Below are 13,582 nucleotides of genomic sequence, written 5' to 3'. Positions count from 1 at the left end.
AGCGCTAGTGGTAGGGAAATCAATAGTCAGAGGGATTGACAGGAAATTTTGTTGTCAGGAGCGGGACTCGCATAAGGTTTGTTTTCTCCCAGGTGCCAGGGTCTGGGGTGTCAGCAATCGGGTTTTCAGGATTCTGAACTGGGAGCATGAGCAGCCAGAAATCATGGTACATATTGGCATAAATAACATAGACAGGAAAGGGATTGAGGATCTGAAAGGTGACTACAGAGAGTTAGATTCGAAGCTGAAGAGCAGGACGAGTATAGTGGTGATCTCAGATTTGCTACCGGTGCCACGAGATAGTGAGGTGAGGAACAGTCAGCAAATGCGGCTTAACACATGGCTGCGAGGCTGGTGCAGGAGGAAGGGCTTCAGAAAGCGAGACCTCCTTCTGGGGAATTTGGGACGAGGAGATGAAGAACGGATTGCACCTGAATTGGAGAGGCACAAATGTCCTGGGTGGGAGATTCGCTCGTGTGATTCGGGTTGGACACTGGGTGGTGTATGGGGAGGGGGTGTTGGTGGGAATCAGAGCCACAATTCTGATCGGCAGAAAGTTGCATATGGAGTAATGACAGGATGTACTGAATCTACCAGTCAGGTTCCTCGCATGATGAAAGAAATGGGTCGGTTCAAGTGTGTCTGCTTTAAAGCAAGGAGAGTCAGAAATAAGAATGAAGAACTTATACCATGGATCAGTACTTGGTGCTACGATGTTGTGGCCATAAAGGAGGGGTGGGTTTCACAGGGGCAGGAATGGTTGCTTGAAGTTCCAGGATTTAAAGTATTTAAGAAGACCAGGGAGTGCAGCATTGCTAATCAGAGAGTGCATCACAGCTACAGAAACGAAGGTTGTTAAGGAAGTTTTGTCTATTGAGTCAGTACGGGTGGAAGTTAGGAACAGCAAGGAAACAGTCACCGCATTAAGGGGTTTCTACAGACCACCTAGTAGCAGGAGAGAGATTGAAGAACTCATAGGCGGGCAGCTTCTGGAAAAATGCAGATATAGCAGGGTTGTTGATATGGGTGATTTTAACTTTCCCAATGTCGACTGGAATCTCCGAAGTGCAGATGGTTTGAATGGATCCGTTTTAATCAGGTGTGTTCAGAAGGGTTTCCTTACTTAGTATGTAGACAGACCGACGAGGATGGAGGCCATTTTAAATTTGGTGCTCGGCAATGATCCAGGACAGGTGTCAGATCTCGCAGTGGGAGAACACTTCGGTGACTGTGATCACAGCTGCTTGACATCTACCTTAACCTTGGAGAGGGAAAGGAGCAGTCACCGAGGGAATATATTTAATTGGGGAAAATGAAATTATGACGCTATCAGACAGGAGTTGGGAAGTACAGACTGGGAGCAATTGTTCCACAGAAAGGTACCAATTAAAGAGCAGTTGTTGTGCGTGATGCATAAATTTATTCCTCTGAAACCGGTAAGAAGGGGTAAGATTAAGGAACGTTGGATGACGAGAATAGAGGAGATTCTCGTCAAAATGAAGAAGGCAGCTAACGTAAGGTGGATGAAGCAAGGAAATATCACAACTTTAGAGGATCTCAGACTTGCGAGAAATGAGCTCAGAAGTTGACTGAGGAGTGCCAGGAGGGGGGACGAAAAAGGCTCAGCAAGAAGGATTAGCGGGAACCCAAAGGCATTTTACACATAGGTGAGGAATACGACAATGATCAGGAGAAGGTAGTTACGTTCCTGATGAATGGTTTTTGTCTGAAACGTGGATTGTCCTAACCCTCGGATGCTTCCTGACCTGCTGTGCTTTTCCGCAACTACTATAATCTAGATTTTAATCTCCAGCATCTGCAGTCCACACGTTTGCCAGGGAGACGGTAGGGACGATCAGGGAAAGCGTATGGAACTTGTTCGTGGAGTCTGAGCAGATAGGGGAACCCTTAAATGAGTTTTTGCTTCGGTGTTCACGAGGGAAAGAGACATTGTTGTAAATAAGAAAGTTGAGGATCTGGGAAACAAGTTGACCAGATCACGATTGATGAAGTTGATGTGCTGGAAAGTTCGGAAAACGTTAAGTTAAGTCCACAAGGCAAGACCAGATTCACCTTGGGCTGCTCCGGGAAGCAAGAAAGGAGGTTGCTAAGCCGCTGGCGAAGATCCTCCCCTCCTCATTCTCCACAGGGATTCGGTCCAGAGTATTGGAAGGAGATTAATGTTGTACCTCATTTCAAGAAGGGTAACAATCAATGTCCTGGCAATTACAGACCAGTCAATCTTAAGTCTTTGTCAGCAAAGTTTTGAAAAGAATTCTGAGGAATAGGACTTATGAGTATTTGGCAAAGCATGGCGTCGTTAAAGGCAGTCAACATGGCTTTGTGAGGGCAGAAATCTTACTGAGTTCTTTGAGGAGGTTGATGAAGTTCACGCAGTGGATATGGTGTATGTGGACTTCAGCAAGGCATTTGATAGGCTTCCCCATGGTAGGCTTATCCACAAAGTTAGGAAGTATGGGATACAGGGAGATTTGGCTATCTGGATTCAGAATTGGATAGCTGACAGAAGGCAGAGAGTGGTTGTAGGTGAAAAGTAGTCTGCTTGGAGGACAGTGTTGAGTGTGGTCCTGCCGGGCTCTGTATTTGCGCCTCTGCTCTTTGTAGTTTTTATAAAAGACTTTGATGAGGATGTTAGTAAATTTTCAGATGACACAAATGTTGGAGGTGTCGTCAATGGTATAGAAGGCTATTGCAGGCTGTCGCACGGCATAGACGGATACAGATCTAGGCTGAGAAAGGCAAACGGAATTCAACCTGGATAAATGCGAAGTGATGCATTTTGGAAGGTCGAACTCGAATGTTGAGTATAGGAATAAAGACAGGAAACTTGGCAGTGTTGAGGAACAGAGGGATCTTGGTGTGCATGTACATAGATCCCTCAATGTTGCTACCCAAGTTCTTATGCTTGTTAAGAAAGGATTTTTCTTTTTGGCTTTCATTAGCAGGAGGGATCAAGTTTAAGAGCTGCCAGGTTTTGCTGCAGCTCTACAAGTCCCTGGTGAGACCACATTTGTAATGTTGTGTCCACTTCTGGTGACCCTACAACAGGAAAGTTGCAGACGCTTTGGAGAGGGTGCAAAGACTGTTTATCAGGATGTTGCCTGGACTGAAGTTCTTGCCTTATGAGGAAAGGTTTAATAAGCTTGGACTATTCTCTCTGGAGAGAAGGAGGAAGAGAGGAAACCTGATCGAGATATTCAACGTAATGAGAGGAATGGATAGAGTCAATAGCCAGAGACTTTTCCCCAGGGCAGGATTGACTGGTACGAGTGGTCATAGTTTTAAGATATTTGGATAAAGGTATAGAGGAGACGTCAGAGGTAGGTTCTTTACGTAGAGTTGTGCATGGAATGCATTGCCGGCTGAGGTGGTGGAAACAGAGTCATTAGGGACATTTAAGCGACTGTTGGACAAGCACATCGATATCAGTGAGTTGATGGGTGAGAAGGTTAAGTTATTATATATTATATTAGGATTAAACCTCGGCATAACATAGTGGGCTAAAGGGCCTGTTCTGTGCTGTACTTTTCTATGTTCTCTATTTTACTTTCCATATGAGTTCTGGGATGTTGCTTGGATAGGGGAGATGATGAAACTGGTGAAGTCCACCTGGATGTCGTGTGATTGGAGGGTCCTTTAGGGTGAATATAAAGGGTTCTTCCCCCACTTACATAACTCAATTAGTCATTTTGTTTCTGCATTGACCAAATTTCTATTTATACAACGACACATGTTGTCATTCTGTATTCACATCTCTGACAACTTCACACAACATCCCATTTCTGTTCTAACTGCACTATCTCACAGTTTTTTTTCCCTTTTTTGCATCAGGCGCTTCTCTCCCTTCCCCCCTCCGCTCCATAATGTATTGACGCATTGTAGCTTAAATTGCACAATATTCATTTCAGTGTATAACAAAAGTCAGTATGGATTGATTTGCATCATTGTTGTGGACATTTCAATGGTTACTTTTCTTTACTGCAAAAATGGAAATTGTGTCAGTTGTCTGGAAGTAACAGGTATTTTCTTTAAATAGGAATGCATTTCTATTGATGTGATTTTGATCTCGCCTGAGATATGTAGACACATTATTTTTTACCACGCCTTGGACAAATCAGTTCACATTCAAGGCATAACTCAACACATATTGTACTAAAATGGCTAATATGAGAACTGATGCGCTGAGTAATATAGCTCAGACGTGGTCATTGCTTACAGCACAAGTAATTGTTTGCCACATCAGTAAATCGATGATTTGCTGAAACTCACAGTCCTTTGCGTTATTTTGTACCACCAGTCGCATATGGATCTATTCATTCCAATAGATCTCGCATTCAAGTGAAAACATATGACTTAACTATGTCAAACTTCTTGTAGACTTGGTGTTCTCGAAAGCAGCCACGTCATTATAAAAATCAAAAGTACTGAATAACTTCATAGCTTCATCTTCACCGTTTCTCCTGAAATGCCTTTCACAATTAGGGTAAGTTGACAGGTAGTTTTTTTTTCCCCCTTTTTGTTTAACTTTTCACGCCATGTATTGATATTCATGGACTGTGTTTGTGGGGAAGGAGCTGCAAGTGTTGAATGCACTGAAGGAAAGGGGGAGCTGAAAAATGACTTGGAACGAATAGATTTAGAACAGGGGGATTTGAGTTGAGCGAGGAGCAAGCAGTTTGGATGCTTTTTCGGAAAAGCTAGGGTTTGACTTACATGCGGACGTGAAGTCTGAGAAAGCACTTTTCATGTGTACACATTGGCGATTGCGATTAAATGGAGTTGTCCTTAAGTTGTTTTCACAAGGTGCACCATTCCCAGAGACTGTGCTATGTGGAAAAAGCAATGCCACATTCCATCTCACTGTTCCAAAATTCCGTTTCATGCATGTCCCCCAGATTAATGACGCATCATATTTTGAACTAATAAGATAAAAATATACTAATTCAAAAAGAAACATTACGTGAACACAATTATTAAGGCAGTTCACACCTGAACATGCATTGCGTATTCAGAAAAAAACACAGCATTGGGGATTGAATTTTTCTATCGTTACAACAAAACTAAACACATCTGTTAATTATGCAAGATACCATATCCATGTGTGTGAGACATGGCGATGTTCTGATAACTGAAGGGACCACCATCGTACTTTGACAAAAATATTTAGACGGTGGTTGGTGGACTTTTTTTTAGCATGATGCTTTGGCTGCAGCTTTGTAATTCCTTCAGTATGTAACCTTGTACATTGACATGTCCCACCATGGAGCACTCGGTAAAGGTGAACCCTCTGCACTGGAGGACCAAAAGGTTTTGGGCAGAAGAAATGCTTCATCAAGTCTATAACCTTTCAGGTTCAATCAATGTCTATCTAAATATGCATGCCGGCAGCAACTCTTCGGAATGCAAATTCCTGCATTTTGGAGCTGGACTCAACAAACCTTGACAAAAGCGATTGCACATTGCTCTGAACTTTTTTTTACGAAAGGACATTTCATCAGGAGACATCTGACAGTCTGAATCCCAGCCTGCACAGATGCTTCAAGGCAGTGTGTAGCGATGCAGACTGAGTGAGTGTACATGAAGAATCTCACAGGGAGTGCGATGTCTTGGCGCTTGTTGGGAATGTCTAGTGATGAGACGTTCTGCCAAATTACTTTGACAGGAACACCCTGACAAGATCTTCCTTTCATATTCCAAAAGGGATTCGGGGATGCGAGTTATTTGAGCACTACCTAATGGACTTGTGTTCAAAGGTGTTTTTTCTTTCACATGTTTTTCCATGAAGGACAGGTTACAGAGATCTGTCCAATTACTTTGAGAAGTGTGCGGCGTCGAGATCAGTCCCATCCTTCGTAATACTGGAGCGAGGTTGAACCTCACTATGTCACGACACTGAGTGTTTGCGTACTGGCAGTCTATGTACACTTGATGCAGCCACACGTAAAGGTGGCCATCCGGATGATGGAGGCGTTGGTTACATTCTTGCCTCTCCCTCCTGCCTAATCTATAGTGTTGTACATGGTGTCCCTTTGGACATGGTCTACCCCTTGTTCCACAACCCCTGATGAAGTGGAAGGTGCATGAGGGATCTGCAGCGATGCAGACTGGAAGACTATAGCTCAACTGTGCAACAGACAACAACACTGAATGTATCTTATTTCTGAAGAGTGGGTTTTTACCTGCAATGGGAGGGGGTGTTTTGCTCCCATCTATCCAATTTCTACATCACCTCATTGATATGCTCAACCCGAGTTTTCAACATGTCCCCATTGACTGGACCAGCGCTTCCCGATAATTTGTGCTCATCTGTGTATTCAAATATCCACATTCCTTTTATAGACCTGAGCAATGTTGCTGTTCGAGTCTGCGTTGCGTCAAGATCAATAATAACTGTTAATTGTGGATTCAACATCTTTCTTTTTTTCTTCGTTGGTCGAATATAATTTGAAACTGAATTTGCACTCACCACCGCGTTGCTATCGTATCTGTTTTTCAGATCTGGGTCCAGGAGATACGGTCACTCAGCCCCTGTCTTCAAATATTAACAGAGAAAGACATATGATGACTTTAAACTGTTTGTATGACAGCTTGTGGAGCGAGCATTTTTATTTTTGTCCAGTCTATATCCAGACTCACAGTCTGAGTTTATTCTGCAGGAACAATCAAACTACTCAGAGCATAAAAAGCAGTTTTGCAGTACTCTGTTATCCTGTCAACCTTCAGTTTATAAATTAATTGAACAGTTGATCGACCTCGGGACTAAAGCAGGTTGACTCTCCAGTGAGATACTGAGCTCTCTGACTGACAGTGATTGGCACTGGACTGAACAGAGTACAAAAGCTACTTTTGCCTCAGATTCTGATATACTGGGTCAAAACTACTTGCATTACAATTCGCTAGACCTTTGTTAACTTCACACCAGACCGTGTCTGACTCGTTATTATGTAATCCATCCTCTCCACATAATTCCCTCGGCACTCCCTCCATCTTGTTACATAATTTCCCTTTGCTGACGTTACGCAGGTCATCCAGCAGTCGATTAAATTGCAGTTTATTTGGCATGGGACAGTTTTTCAATGGATACAGTTCTGGGCCTTACCTTAGGTTATGTTACGATGCTGAAGGTGTGCACTGTACCTTGAAGAGAGGGTGAATGCTGCTATTAACAGAGTGCTGACGAGTACCTGTGGCGACTGAATAACAGTCTCAAAGTAAACTTGAAATTGAAAACATGTAAACTTTATTGTGAAATGTTAACTGGGTTTTGCTGACTGCTTTGACAACAATTCATATTTAACCAATAATTTTAAATTATACATTGCTGGAAAAGCACAGCAGGTCAAGCAGCATCAAAGGAGCAGGAGAATCGACGTTTCTGGCATAAGCCCTTCTTCAGGAATGAGGAGGGTGTGCCAAGAAGGCTAAGATAAAACGTAGGGAGGAGGGACTTGGGGGAGGGGCGTTGCGAATACGATAGGTGGAAGGATGATAAGGTGAGGGTGATAGGCCAGAGAGGGGGTGGGGGCGGAGAGATCTGGAATAAGATTGCAGGTCAAGAAGGCGGTACTGAGTCTGAGGGATGGGACTGACAAAAAGGTGGAGGGAGGGGAAATGAGAAAGCTGGAGTATGCAGATTTCTCCAGCTTTCTCATTTCCCCTCCCCCCAGTTTTTCTCAGTCCCAACCCTCAGACTCAGTACCGCCTTCTTGACCTGCAATCTTATTCCCGACCTCTCAGCCCCAGCCCCACTCTAGCCTATCACCCTCACCTTAACCACCTTCCAACGATCGTAATCCAAACTCCCCTCCCCCAAGTCCCTCCTCCATACCTTTTATCTTTGGCACACCCGCCTCATTCCTGAAGAAGGGCTTTTGCCCGAAACGTCGATTCTCCTGCTTCTTTGATGCTGCCTGACATGCTGCGCTTTTCCAGCAACACATTTTTAAGCTCTGATGTCCAGCATCTGCAGTCCTCACTTACTCCCATTTTAAATTATCCCCCGGGATGCTGATACCTAATTCAGTTTAAATTTATTGCTTTTCCAAAATTGCACCAATATAAAGATCCAATTTTGGGAATATAAAAAAGATATGAATTTTAAAAATTGGACATAGTGACTGCCAGCAACCCAAATCCAAGAAATTAAGAAGCACTCTCTATCAAAGGTACTTTATCATATAAAACATATTCACAGTAAAAGGAAAGAAGATAACCCAGGGAGACTTAACCACGAAGAAGATAGACACTGAAGACTAGAGAAAATGTATGGATTTCAAATGAAGTTGATGACATTTTATTGGAACAGTGTATTGCTTTAGATTTGGAGGCAAATAATAAGCGGTTAACAGAAAGGATGGCGTAGAGTCTTGAATAATTGTTGTTTAATGTTCTCATTTTAAGTTCGCTGGTCTTATAGATCAGCAATTGTCCATTTCAGTATCACCGTAGCCTTCGAGGAGTTTTGCATGCCTGGTCACTTCAATAGTAGATTGCAAAATTACATTTCTGATGAAATAAATTTTACATTGATCTGTTTCTGTTACCTGATGTCTCCGACTGAAAAATTTGAATGGACAAGAACAGGATGACAAGGGCAATGTTCTATATTGAGAGGTAAAGCACTATAAACTGCAGAGTGATGGGCAAACAAATGGGGAATAACATGGACAGGGGAGAGGCTGAAAAATTCCAGTCTTTGCTGTAACCAGTCCATAGTTTTGTCCGAAAGACTTTGCAACAAGTATGCAATCTTTAAACATGATTGACTAGCGAGGTGGATTCGTCTGCCAGAGTGGCTTTAAATCTTACTAATTCTATATCTGACCATTTTTGTCTTGAACATGTTCCCTGCGGAAATAATTAACTAATGTTCAAGTACAAAAATAAGACTGCTATCAATAGCCTTTATTGTTTTGTTTCCCATACATCATCGCCATTCAGAAAACCTGAAATTACCTATGAAACAATTTTGAAACTGGAGATTGTTCGCTCCTGAGACCTCTGTCATTCTCAGTTGATGTATTTGTTAATTTCCATCTATGGATGAAAATGAGATTCAGATCCACAACAGAGTGTGAACACACCTTTAACGTCACAAACGTCAATCATATTCGTGATATTGTTTGACATTGAAACATCATGGAGAATAATATCAAAGCTTATAGAATCAAGAGGCCATTTTGTTCCTTTCTTCTTCTCTCCTCCAGAGCCAATGATATTTCCCTAATCTATAGAACATAAAATGAAACGTGTCAAGGGATATTATGGTTCAAAACCTAACGCTAAGCCACACAGTCGTGAAAATAAGAAAAGGCTTGGAGAAAGCATTCGGCATTTTTGAATTGTCTTCAAGGATGAAAATGAAGAGTCCATATTACAGTGAACTGCAGTATTCCCTGTCATTAGCTAAAGGAGTTGTTTGCACCCCAGTGGCACCGTCAAGAAATTGAATAATTATTTAAATGAACAATTGAAATGTCAGCACTATGGTCCAAGTGCTGGAAATTGTCATGAGAATCAATAAATCTTTGATAATTGGCACTGACACGATATTCTTTCCACACATTAAAAACGGCGTGACTCCATCATGTTGGCGGAAAATCTTATCTCCACTGCAAAACAATTTGAAACCAATAATTTCTGAACTTAAGACATTAGGAAAATACACAAATCTTCATTTTTAGAGTGGTGCAGGAAAAGCACAGTAAGTAAGGCAGCATCCGAAGAGCAGGAAAATTGACGTTTTGGACAAAAACCCTTAATCAGGAATCGCAAATCTTCATTCTGTCTTCCCTGGTGGTCTGATAATTAGGATTCAGTATTCTCACTGCTGTGGCCTGGATTCGAATCCTAGTCAGGAACAAAGGTTTATTCTTCATATATGAACTGTTAAATCGACCAGGAATTCCTAATCGTGGCACGTACAAAAAAGTAGCTCTGTCACAATCACTGTGGTTTTGCATCAAAGATGAAAGCATCATGCATGACTGGAAACAAATTGCATATTCTTCTGCTCCTAAGATTTTAGGTCCTTCTAATCATTGTTCACGGTGCTACATCAACGTTGCTCTTTCCTGTAACACACAACATTCTGAAACAGCCTGACAGATTCGATGAGTTAAGGTCGCTCCCCCTCCTCGGCAGCATGGGAGATTAATGTTTAGCACTGCTTCTTGACATCGTTAGGGATTCACGTTCAATTCGAGCAAATGCAAGCAAGAAACTGCTGAACATAAATCCCATTTTTGTGTGGCTGACATCCAGGTGCTAGACTCCATGTCACAATCCAAAGCTGTGCAGGTTCGATGGACTGGCTATTTTTGTGATGTCCCAGGTTGTCTAGATGTGGAATTACAGCGAGAGGGTTGGAAACTGTTCGAGGGTCGGCACAGGCTCAATAGGCCGAATGGCATCTTTCAGCATGGAAGGGATTCTATGACTCTGGGAGAGTTTTTGATCAAAAGGCAATATATCAAAATCAAGGATGCACATATAAGACAGAGATGAGAGTTGGGTATCTGTGGAATTCTTTACCACAGAGTTCTGTGAAGGACTGAATCAATCAGTATATAAAAGGATATTTGTTGAGGATCATCTGTTTGAAGCCGATTGAAGGGACGACAATTCAAAGCATGAAAGCCCATTTTAGTGGAATCGGTCCGAAAATAGCACAGAATAAAATTTTAGGTCAAAACAATGACTGGTGCAGGAAAAGCACAGCCGTTCAGGCAGTATCCGAGGAGCAGTTAAAATTGATGTTTCGGGCAAAAGCCCTTCTGTTTCCCAAAACGTCGATATTACTGCTTCTCGGATGCTGCCTGAACTGCTGTCCTTTTCCAGCAGCATTCTAATACAGAATAAAATTTTGGAAATTTCCAACAGGTGACACTGATAACTGAGGATAATATGCATTTTCTTTGCTGTGAAATTCAATGTTTCTCGAAGTGGGATCATTGAAGTGAAGCAGTGATGGACGATTGGCTACCTTGAATAAATTCACCTCTCACCACACGTGACATCACTTCCCCACATCTCATCACTGACGACACGTTCAGCGATGTCCGCCTGTTCTTCTGCCGTGTCTACTACCAGTTCTGCCCCCACCAACGCCACTCACATGCTTTCTGCTGACACAATCCCCCAGATCACACTGTCAACATCCCCGCCCCCCAGAAACTGAGGGGACCACCACACCTGACCATGACTCCACCACCACTACCCCCCACCACCACACCCACTCCAGTTGCAGGTTCCACGCAAACTCCCAGCTTCACACCTACATCAGGTCCTAACTCCCAGCCCTGCCATGTGTTCACCATCCCCCAGACCTTCCCCTCACTGAGGACGAACGATCAGTCCTCAGTAACATTTATCCCCTCCATCCACACAGGAATGAATTTAATACGCATCGTGACGTCGAACATTTCTTCTGCCGCCTCAACCTCCGAGCTTACGTTTGCAATCAGGACTCCTGCTCACCTTCTGAGGACCTCTTCACTCGTCTCCGAAACACTCCATCCACCTGGACATCCTGTGCTGGCCTAATACCCATCCTCGACCTCTTCATTTCCAACTGCTGCCGAGAGATTAACCATCTCAAACTGTCTACACCCTCCCCCACTCCAACCTCTCACTCTCACAGCACGCAGCCCTCCACTCCCACTACTCCAATCCTAACCTCAGTATCAAACCAGCAGATAAACAGGGTGCAGTGGCAATTTGGCACACAGATCTCTACACTGCTGAAGCCAGACACCTCCTCCGACATCGCCCTCGACCATAACCCCACCCTCCATCACCAAACCATCATCTCCCAGACTACACAGAACCTCAGGAGGTGATGACCTCAGGAGATGTCCCACCCACAGCTTCCAACGTAGTAGTCCAGGAACCCCACAATGGCCGATTCTACCTCCTTCCAAAGATCCACAAGTCTGACCACCCCAGCCGTCACATTATTTCAACCTGCTCCTGCCCCACCAAACCCATCTCCACCTACCTCGATACTGTCCTATCCCCGCTAGTCCAGGAACTTCGCACGTTATTTCGAGACACCACACATGCCCTCCACCTCCTCTAAATCTTCCGTTTACCTAGCCCCCAAAACTTCATCTTCATGGACATCCAATCCCTCTACACCTCCATCCGCCATGATCAGGGCCTCCCAGCCCTCCGTTTCTTCCTCTTCCACATCCCCAACAAAACCCTTCCACTGACACTCTCATTCGTTTGGCTGAACTGGACTTCACCCTTACCAATTTCTCTTTCGAATCCTCCCACTTCCTCCAGACCAAAGGAGTAGCCACTGGCACTCAAATGGGCACAAGCTATGTCTGACTCTTTGTCGGATACGTAGAACACTCCATCTTCTGTACTTCCACCAGCACCACTCCCCACCTCTTCCTCCGCTACATTGATGACTGCGTTGGCGCCACCTCGTGCTCCAGCAAGGAGGTTGAGCAGTTCATCAACTTCACCATTCTACCCCCACCTTAAATTCAGCTGGACCACCTCTGACACCTCCCTCCCTTCCAGGACCTCTCCATCTCCATTAATGACGACCAACTTGACACTGACATTTTTTACAAACCCAATAACTCCCATAGCTACCTGAATTACACCTCTTCCCACCCCGCCTCCTTTAAAAATGCCATCCCATGTTCCCAATTCCTCTGCCTCCAACGTATCTGCTCCCAGGATGACCACTTCCACCACAGAACACACCAGATGGCCTCCTCCTTTAGATATCGCAATTTCCCTTCTCACGTGGTTGAAGATGCACTCCAAAGCATCTCATCAACATCCGCATCTCTGCCTTCAAACCCCCAACCTCAAACCATAACAAGGACAGAACACCCCCGGTCCTCACTTTCTATCTTACCAACGTTGACATTAATCACATCATCTGCGGACCTTTCCGCCTTCTCTTAACAGATCCCACCACCAGTGATACATTTCCCTCCAATCCCATTCCACTTTCCGCAAAGACTGGTCCCTCTGTGACTACCACGCCTCCAACAAACCACTCTCCCGTCCTCGTACCTTCCCCTGCCACCGCAGTAATTGAAAAACCTGTGCACACACCACCTCCCTCACCTCCATCCAAGGCCGCAAAGGAGCCTTCCACATCCACCAAAGCTTCACCTGCATATTTTCTAATGTCATTTGTTGTATACATTGCTTCTGATGCGGTCTCCTTTACATTGGGGACACTGGACGCCTCCTCGCAGAGCGCTTCAGGGAACATCTCCGGGACACCCGCACTAATAAACCCCACCGCCCTATGGTCCAACATTTCAAATCCCCCTCTTCTTCTGCCGAGGACATGCAGGTCCTGGGCCTCCTCCACCACCGCTCCCTCACCACCCGACGCCTGGAGGAAAACTGCCTCATCCTCTGCCTCGGATCGCTTCAATCCCATGGCATTAATTTGGACTTCATCAGTTTCCTCATTTCCTCTCCCCGAACCTTACCTCAGTTCCAAGCTTCAAGCTCAGTACTTTACTCATGACCAGCCCAACCTGACAATCTCCCTTCCCACCTGTCCGCTCTGACGTATCAC

The sequence above is a fragment of the Chiloscyllium punctatum genome, chromosome 12 (genome assembly GCF_047496795.1).
Source record: "Chiloscyllium punctatum isolate Juve2018m chromosome 12, sChiPun1.3, whole genome shotgun sequence".
NCBI classification, from domain to species: Eukaryota; Metazoa; Chordata; class Chondrichthyes; order Orectolobiformes; family Hemiscylliidae; genus Chiloscyllium; species Chiloscyllium punctatum.
Note: the sequence above shows the minus strand (reverse complement) of the source record.